Genomic DNA, 9534 nt, shown 5'->3' with positions numbered 1-9534 from the left:
TCTGCCTCTGCCTGCCATTCTGTCTGCCTGTGCTCGCCCTCTCTCCCTCTCTCTCTGACAAATAAATAAAAAATCTTAAAAAAAAAAAAAAAGAAGTGAGCTATCAAACCATGAAAAGACATGGAGGAACTCTTAATTCATATTACTAAGTGAAAGATGCCAATCCGAAAAGGCTAGATACTGTATGATTTCAACTATATGACATTTTTAGAAAAGGCAAAATTCTAGACACAGTAAAATGATCAGTGGTTCCTAAAGGCTGGGGCAGGCTGGGAAGCAAGGGATGAAGAGTTAGAGCACAGAGGATTTTTAGGGCAGTGAAACTATTCTGTACAATAATATGCTGGTGGGTACATCATTATACATTTGTCCAAACCCATTGAAAGTACACCACCAAGAGTGAATCTTAATGTGAACTGTAGGCTTTGGGTAATTATAATGTGTCAGTGTAGGTTCATCAATGGAAATGAATGTACCACTCTGGTGGGGGATGTTGATAGTAGGGGATGCTGTTAGGGGTGGTAGGGAGGAAGTACATGGGAAATCTCTGTACCTTCTACTCAATTTTGCTGTGAATCTAAAACTGCTCTAAAAATGAAGTTTGTGTTTTAAAAGTCATCCCACATGAACTTATACACCGTGTTAAAAGTGTTTTATTTAGGCCTTGGAGTATAGAAGGGTGGTTGGACCCTTATTGATATTTTCAAGTTTGAAGTACAAAATCTAAAAGACTTTACACCCACAAATATGAGGACAGTAACATGTACTTTCTTTCACTCTTCATTTGTTTCAAAGGAAGCTTGAATAGAAAACTGAAATGAGGAATCACCTGGTATGAATGCTTTTTGATTAAGGCATTAGAAAGAAACTTGTTGGATCGTGTAGTTTATTAGTTTACGTGGACAGAGGAGACAAGGCTGGGAACTAACATCATGAAGACATAGCATCTGCTGTAGTTTTGTTTTCTCCAGAAGCTGACTCTGAGACAGAGGGTCAAATCCAAGTCCTTTATTTGGACAATGAAGGTAACCCCAAAAAGGGAGTGGAGAAATCATGCAAGGAAGGGAAAGCAAACAACAGAGATTGTGTCATCAACTCAGCCACCCATGTGGGCAACTGGGGCTGGGGTGTGTAGGGCAAACTGTAAAAAGTTAAAATACTTACTGTACTCATGAAAAAGGAGCTGGGATATTAAAAGAAAATTATCCTCTAACTCTTGTCTGAGTTGGAGGTTGAGACTTTAATCTTCTCCATGCATTTGTGGAAGTAGAAGAGGCATAATGGTCATGAACCAGGTAATGAGTTTTGTTTGGGGTATGGGGTGGTAGATCAGGGAAACAAAAATGGTGATGGTGAACAGTCTCAGTGAAAGTTTTATGGGTAAGAGGAAGGCTCTTCCAGACAGAACAAATGGATGTCTAGAGGAGAGGAAGTGGGGAAAAGAGTGGTGAGTCTGGGAGATGGTGGATAGTCTGGTCACCCCATCATCCTGTTATTTGATGCTATGGAATCATGGGCTGGGGAGGGGGCAGGAAGCAGAGGGAGGGGCCACCACAAGTCAGAGGGTCTTATGTTTCTGGACTTTGTCTGTAAAGTAAAGAAGAGGCATGGAAGGTTTTTGTGTATGTGGGCAGTGGTTCCAGTCATACAAGGGCCCTGAAGTAGGTTGCAGGTGTGAGCAACAAAGGTGAAGGGAACCGAAGTGGAAGCCGGGCACATAGAAATGTGCTATTAGCTCAGGATACCATGGCAAAATGCCACAGACTGGGGGGTCTTAACCAACACTAACCTATTTCTTCACAGTCTTGGAGGCTGGAAGCCCAAACTCTAGGTGCCAGCAGACTGTTTTCTGGTGAGATCTCTCCTTGGCTTGCAGACATCTGTCTCCCTGTGATATTCTCAGTTGGCCTTAACCTCCTTGCCTGCATGCCCCTGGGATCTCTGCCTCTTAAAAGGACACCATTCTTACTGAATTAAGGATTCACCCTAATGGCCTCATTTAACTATGATCACTCTTTAACAATCCCATCTCTTAATTATAGTCACATTAGTTAAGTTAAGCCTTTAACCTATGGATTTGGGGTGGCACAATTCTGTCTATCACAAATAGTGAGAAGGATTTGAGGCCATCTGGGTAGAGTCCCAAGAATGTCCACCAGTAAACACCTCACTGTACCTTCTTTAGTGATCACTTTGCATTATGGGTGTGTATTGAGCACTCTGTCACTGGAATCTCCCAATCTTGCACAAGAGCTGTCTCACCCCATGCCAGGACAGTTGGCCATTACCATGTTCTCAGTCTTCAGCCATCTGCAGGGCTGGATCAATTCATTGGAGTGGAATGAGTCTGAAAGGGATGAGGGCATGGTCTCATGCTGGTCTCATGCAGGTGTAGGGAATGGAGGCCTTGGGCATGCCAAATTCTTCCCTGGAAGTCTACCATCTTTGTGGTAGAGGGGGCTCACCATCCAGGCCTCCAGACTAAGCAGAGGATGAAGCTATAGCTTTCATTGGATGCTGCTTCTTTTTCTGTGTAGAAGAATGTGTGGCTTTTCTCCCTCTGTCAGATTTAGGGATTTACTTCTGGCCACCAGGGACACAACCTTTTTTCTCAGGATTGATGGTATTTACACCAGTATGCAACACCAACTGGCACTCTAGACAGTCTCTGCAAGTGAGCTGCTCCATAAGCAAACAGGAGCTTACGGAATTTTTCTGACAGGTTGAATATTTATAAGCAGGTTTATCTTAATTCAGATTGCTGAGTCGCCACTCTGAAAATATGTTTTCTTCTCTTACACAGTGTCTTTGAGCTGGAAGGTAACTGGAGGTCAGATTTCTGGGGCTGCAGATTGGAAGAGACTTGGTGATTGGGTGAGCTGGCTGCACAGGGTTGCGGGGGGCTCAGCATTTCATTCATAGGCAACAAGAAGGACATCTCTTGAGAAATCCCTTACCCCTAACCAGCTTGGTTACCCTCAGCCTGGGGTTTGGCACTAGCTCTCCTCTTGAAAGAACCAACTTATTTGATAAGAAACATGCTCATACTGGGCTGTGGCTTTTGGGGAATTCTGTCTGCTGTGGGTGGAGGGATGTCATCTCAGCAGAGACATCTCTCCTCAGTCCTGTTTTCCATGGCAAATACTCAGTGAGAATTCTTTTTTTTTTTTTTTTAAGATTTATTCATTTGAGAGAGAAAAAGAGAGAATGCAGGAAGGGAGGGGCAGAGGGAGAGGGAGAGAGAGTCTTTAATTTTTTTTAAGTTTAAATTCAATTTAATTGAGATATACTATATTATTAATTCCAGAGGTAGAACTCAGTGACTCATTAGTTGCATACAACACCCAGAGATGCCCTCCTGATTGCCCATCCCCCAGTTACCCCATCTCTTTACCCTCTTCCCCTCCAGCAACTTCCAGTTTGTTCCCTGTAGTTAAAAGTCAGTTATGGTTTGCCTCCCTCTCTGCTTTTGTCTTATTTTATTTCCCCTTTCCTTCCCTTCCCCTATCTTCTTTTGTTTTGTTTCTTAAATTCTACATATGAGTGAAATCATACGGTCTTTTTCTTTCTCTGACTGACTTATTTCATTTAGCATAATGCCCTCTAGTTCCATCCACATTACTGCAAATGGCAAGATTTCATTCTTTCTAGTGGCTGGGTAGTATTCCATTGTATGATCTATACTACATCTTCTTTTTTAATTCATCTGTCAATGGACATCTGAGCACTTTCTGTATTTTGGCTATTGTGGACATTGCTGCTATAAACATTGGGCTGCATGTGGTCCTTCTTTTCACTACATCTGTATCTTTGGGGTAAATACCCAGTAGTGCATTTTCTGGGTCATAGGGCAGCTCTATTTTTAACTCTTTGGGGAACCTCCATACTGCTTTCCAGAGTAGCTGTGCCAACTTGCTTTCCCACCAACAGTATAAGAGGGCTCCCCTTTCTTCACATCCTCACCAACATCCATTGTTTTCTGAGTTGTTAATGTTAGCCATTCTTACTGGTGTGAGGTGATATCTCATTGTGGTTTTGATTTGTAGTTCCCTGATGCCAGTGGAGCACTTTTGCATGTGTCTGTTAGCCATCTGTGTGTCTTTGGAGAAATGTCTGTTCATGTATTCTGACCATTTCTTGACTGGATTTTTGGGGGTTTTTTGGGTGTTGACTTTGATAAGTTCTTCATAGATTTTGGATACTAATCCTTTATCTGATAAGACATTTCCAAATTTCTTTTCCCATTCCCTAAGGTTGCCTTTTAGTTTTGTGGATTGTTTCCTTTGCTCTGCTCTTTTTTGTTTTTGTTTTTGTTTTTTTTGTTTTGTTTTTTATCAATAAATGAAGTCCCGATAGTTAAATTTTGCTTTTGTTTCTCTTGCCTCTGGAGACGTGTCTAGCAAGAAAGAGGGGGAGAGAGTCTTAAGCAGATTCTGTGCTGAACATGGAGCTGGATACTGGGCTCTATCCCACCACACTGAGATCATGACTTGAACCAAAACCAAGAGTTGGATGCTTAATCATCTGTGCCACCCAGGTGCCCCCTCAGTGGGAACTCTTTACAGGATGAGTTGGTCACCTACCTAAGGAATTGGGAATTTTCTTGGTTTTAAACTGTAAAATCCCATATCCCAGAAACTCCCTCAGCCCTGATGGGTCATTGTATTTAGGCCAAGAAGAGGCAGACCTTCTCACTGAAATTATATTACACCCCACAGTAACTATTACACCTGCAGAATTCTCTAGTTTACAATTCAGCTGGAGGTCAATGCGTTGGTCTTCTAAGGGTGACCACCTCTACCTCTCCACAGTCTTCATAGACTCAATTGTCTCTTCCTGAAGGAAACACTTTTTTTTTTTCATTTTTAAATTTTTTTATTAACACATAATGTATTATTAGCCCCAGGAATACGGGGTCTGTGAATCGCCAGGTTTACACACTTCATAGCACTCACCATAGCACATACCTTCCCCAACATCCATAACCCAACAATCCTCTCCATTCTCCCTTCCCCCCAGCAACCTTCAGTTTGTTTTGTGGGATTAAGAGTCTTTTATGGTTTGTCTCCCTCCTCTTATTTCATTTATTCTTTTCCTACCTGCCAACCCCCCCACATTGCATCTCAACTTCCTCATGTCAGGGAGATCATATGATAATTATCTTTCTCAGATTGACTTATTTCGCTAAGCATAATACCCTCTGGTTCCATCCACGTCATTGCAAAAGATTTCATTTCTTTTGATGGCTTCTATCTATCTATCTATCTATCTATCTATCATCTATCTATATCTCCCAATCTTCTTTATCCATTCATCTGTTGATGGACATCTAGGTTCTTTCCATAGTTTGGCTATTGTGGACATTGCTGCTATAAATATTCAAGTGCACGTGCCCCTTAGGATCACTACATTTGTATCTTTAGGGTAAATACCCAGTAGTGTGATTGCTGGGTCGTAGGGTAGCTCTATTTTCAACTTTTTGAGGAACATCCATGCTGTTTTCCAGAGTGGTTGCACCAGCTTGCATTCCCACCAACAGTGTAGGAGGGTTCCCCTCTCTCTGCATACTTGCCAGCATCTGTCATTTCCCTGGTTTGTTAATTTTTGCCATTCTGACTGATGTGAGGTATCTCACTGTGGTTTTGATTTGTATTTCCCTGATGCAGAGTGATGTGAAGCACTTTTTCATGTGTCTGTTGGCTATCTGGATGTCTTCTTTGCAGAAATGTCTGTTCATGTCCTCTGCCCATTTCTTGATTGGATTATTTGTTCTTTGGGTGTTGAGTTTGATAAGTTCTTTATAGATTTTGGATACTAGCCTTTTATCTGATATGTCATTTGCAAATATCTTCTCCCATTCTGTTGGTTGTCTTTTGGTTTTATTGACTGTTTCCTTTGTGGTGCCAAAGCTTTTGATCTTGATGAAGTCCCAATAGTTCACTTTTGCCCTTGCTTCCCTTGCCTTTGGCGATGTTCCTAGGAAGAAGTTGCTGTAGCTGAGGTCGAAGAGGTTGCTACCTGTGTTCTCCTTAAGGATTTTGATGGATTTCTTTCTCACATTGAGGTCCTTCATCCATTTTGAGTCTATTTTCTTGTGTGGTGTAAGGAAATAGTCCAGTTTCATTTTTCTGCATGTGGCTGTCCAATTTTCCCAACACCATTTGTTGAAGAGACTGTCTTTTCTCCACTGGACATTCTTTCCTGCTTCTTCAAAAATTAGTTGACCATAGAGTTGAGGGTCTATTTCTGGGCTCTCTATTCTGTTCCATTGATCTATGTGTCTGTTTTTGTGCCAGTACCATACTGTCTTGATGATGACAGCTTTGTAATAGAGCTTGAAGCCTGGAATTGAGATGCCACCAACTTTGGCTTTCTTTTTCAATAATCCTCTGGCTATTTGAGGTATTTTCTGGTTCCATATAAATTTCAGGATTATTTGTTACATTTCTTTGGAAAAAAAATGGATGGGATTTTGATTGGGATTGCATTAAGTGTGTAGATTGTGTTAGGTAGCATAGACATTTTCACAATATTTGTTCTTCCAATCCAGGAGCATGGAACATTTTTCCATTTCTTTGTGTCTTCCTCAATTTCTTTCATGAGTACTTTATAGTTTTCTGAGTATAGATTCTTTTTTTTTTAAAAGATTTTAGTCATTTATTTGACAGAGATCACAAGTAGGCAGAGAGGCAGGCAGAGAGAGAGGAAGGGAAGCAGACTCCCTGCTGAGCAGAGAGCCTGGTGCAGGGCTCAATCCCAGGACCCTGAGATCATGACCTGAGCCAAAGGCAGAGGCTTTAACCCACTGAGCCACCCAGGCGCCCCGAGATTCTTTATTTTTTTTTTTAAAGATTTTATTTATTTATTTGGCAGAGAGATCACAAGTAGGAAGAGAGGCCGGCAGAGAGAGAGGAGGAAGCAGGCTCCCTGCTGAGCAGAGAGCCCCATGTGGGGCTTGATCCCAGGGCCCTGGGATCATGACCTGAGCAGAAGGCAGAGGCTTTAAGCCACTGAGCCACCCAGGCACCCCTGAGTATAAATTCTTTGCCTCTTTGGTTACGGTTATTCCTAGGTATCTTATGGTTTTGGGTGCAATTGTAAATGGGACTGACTCCTTAATTTCTCTTTCTTCTGTCTTGTTGTTGGTGTAAAGAAATGCAACTGATTTCTTTGCATTGATTTTATATCCTGACACTTTACTGAATTCCTGTACAAGTTCTAGCAGTTTTGGAGTGGAGTCTTTTGGGTTTTCCACATATAGTATTATATCATCTGCAAAGAGTGATAGTTTGACTTCTTCTTTGCTGATTTGGATGCCTTTAATTTCTTTTTGTTGTCTGATTGCTAAGGCTAGGACTTCTAATATTATGTTGAATAGCAGTGGTGATAATGGACATCCCTGCCATGTTCCTGACCTTGGGGGAAAAGCTCTCACTTTTTCCCCATTGAGAATGATATTTGTGGTGGGTTTTTCATAGATGGCTTTGATGATATTGAACTATGTACCCTTTATTCCTACACTTTGCAGAGTTTTGATCATGAAAGGATGCTGTACTTTGTCAAATGCTTTTTCAGCATCTATGGAGAGTATCATATGATTCTTGTTCTTTCCTTTACTAATGTGTTGTATCACATTGATTGATTTGCGGATGTTGAACCAACCTTGTAGTCCAGGAACAAATCCCACTTGGTTGTGGTGAATAATCCTTCTTTTTTCTTAATATTTTATTTATTTATTTATTTGAGAGGTAGAGAGAGACAATGAAAGAGAAAGAGCATGAGAGGAGAGAGGTCAGCAGGAGAAGCAGACTTCCTGCTGAGCAGGAAGCCTGAGGTGGGACTCAATCCCAGGACTCCGGGATCATGACCTGAGACAAAGGCGGTCACTTAACCAACTGAGCCACCCAGGTGCCCTGAGTAATCCTTTTAATGTACTGTTGGATCCTATTGGTAGTATTTTGGTGAGAATTTTTGCATCCATATTATCAAGGATAGTGGTCTGTAATTCTCTTTTTTGATGGGATCCTTGTCTGGTTTTGGGATCAAGGTAATGCTGGCCTCATAAAATGAGTTTGGAAGTTTTCCTTCCATTTCTATTTTTTGCAACAGTTTCATGAGAATAGGAATTCTTCTTTAAATGTTTGGTAGAATTTCCCCTGGGAATCCATCTGGCTCTTGTTTGTTGGGAGATTTTTGATGACTGTTTCAATCTCCTTACTGGTTATGGGTCTGTTCAGGCTTTCCATTTCTTCCTGGTTCGTTGTGGTAGTTTATATGTCTCTAGGAATGCATCCATTTCTTCCAGATTGTCAAATTTGTTGGCGTAGAGTTGCTCATAGTATGTTCTTATAATTGTCTGTATTTCTTTGGTGTTGATTGTGATCTCTCCTCTTTCATTCATGATTTTATTAATTTGGGTCCTTTCTCTTTTCTTTTTGATAAGTCTGGCCAGGGGTTTATCAATCTTATTAATTCTTTCAAAGAACCAGCTTCTAGTTTTGTTGATTTGTTCTACTGTTCTTTTGGTTTCTATTTCATTGATTTCTGCTCTGATCTTTATGATTTCTCTTCTCCTGCTGGGTTTAGGCTTTCTTTGTTGTTCTTTCTCCAGCTCCTTTAGGTGTAGGGTTATGTTGTGTATTTGAAACCTTTCTTGTTACTTGAGAAAGGCTTGTATCGCTATATATTTTCCTCTCAGGACTGTCTTTGCTGTGTCCCAAAGATTTTGAAGTGTTGTGTTTTCATTATCATTTGTTTCCATGAATTTCTTCAATTTTTCTTTAATTTCCAGGTTGACCCACTCATTCTTTAGAAGGATGCTGTTTAGTCTCCATGTATTTGGGTTCTTTCCAAATTTCCTTTTGTGACTGAGTTCTAGCTTCAGAGCATTGTGGTCTGAAAATATGCGGGGAATGATCCCAATCTTGTGATACTGGTTGAGACCTGATTTATGACCCAGGATGTAATCTGTTCTGGAGAATGTTCCATGTGCACTAGAGAAGAATGTGTATTCTGTTACTTTGGGATGGATTGTTCTGAATATCTGTGATGTCTATCTGGTCCAGTGTGTCATTTAAGGCCTTTATTTCCTTGTTGATCTTTTGCTTGGAGATCTGTCCACTTCAGTGAGGGGAGTGTTAAAGTCCCCTACTATTATTGTATTATGGTCAATGTGTTTCTTTGATTTTGTTATTAATTGGTTTATATAGTTGGCTGCTCCCATGTTAGGGGCGTAGATATTTAAAATTGTTAGCTCTTCTGTTGGACTGATGCTTTAAGTATGATATAGTGTCCTTCCTCATCTCTTATATAGTCTTTGGCCTAAAATCTAATTGATCTAAGGATTGCCACCCCAGCTTTCTTCTGATGTCCATTAGCATGGTAAATTGTTTTCCACCCTTTTGCTTTAAATCTGTAGGTGTGTCTGGGTCTAAAGTAAGTTCTTGTAGACAGCATATTGATGGGTTTTGTTTTTTTAATCCATTGTGATATCCTCTGTCTTTTGATTGGGACATTTAGCCCAATTACATTCAG

The sequence above is a fragment of the Lutra lutra genome, chromosome 9 (assembly GCF_902655055.1).
Source record: "Lutra lutra chromosome 9, mLutLut1.2, whole genome shotgun sequence".
Taxonomy (NCBI): Eukaryota; Metazoa; Chordata; class Mammalia; order Carnivora; family Mustelidae; genus Lutra; species Lutra lutra.
Note: the sequence above shows the minus strand (reverse complement) of the source record.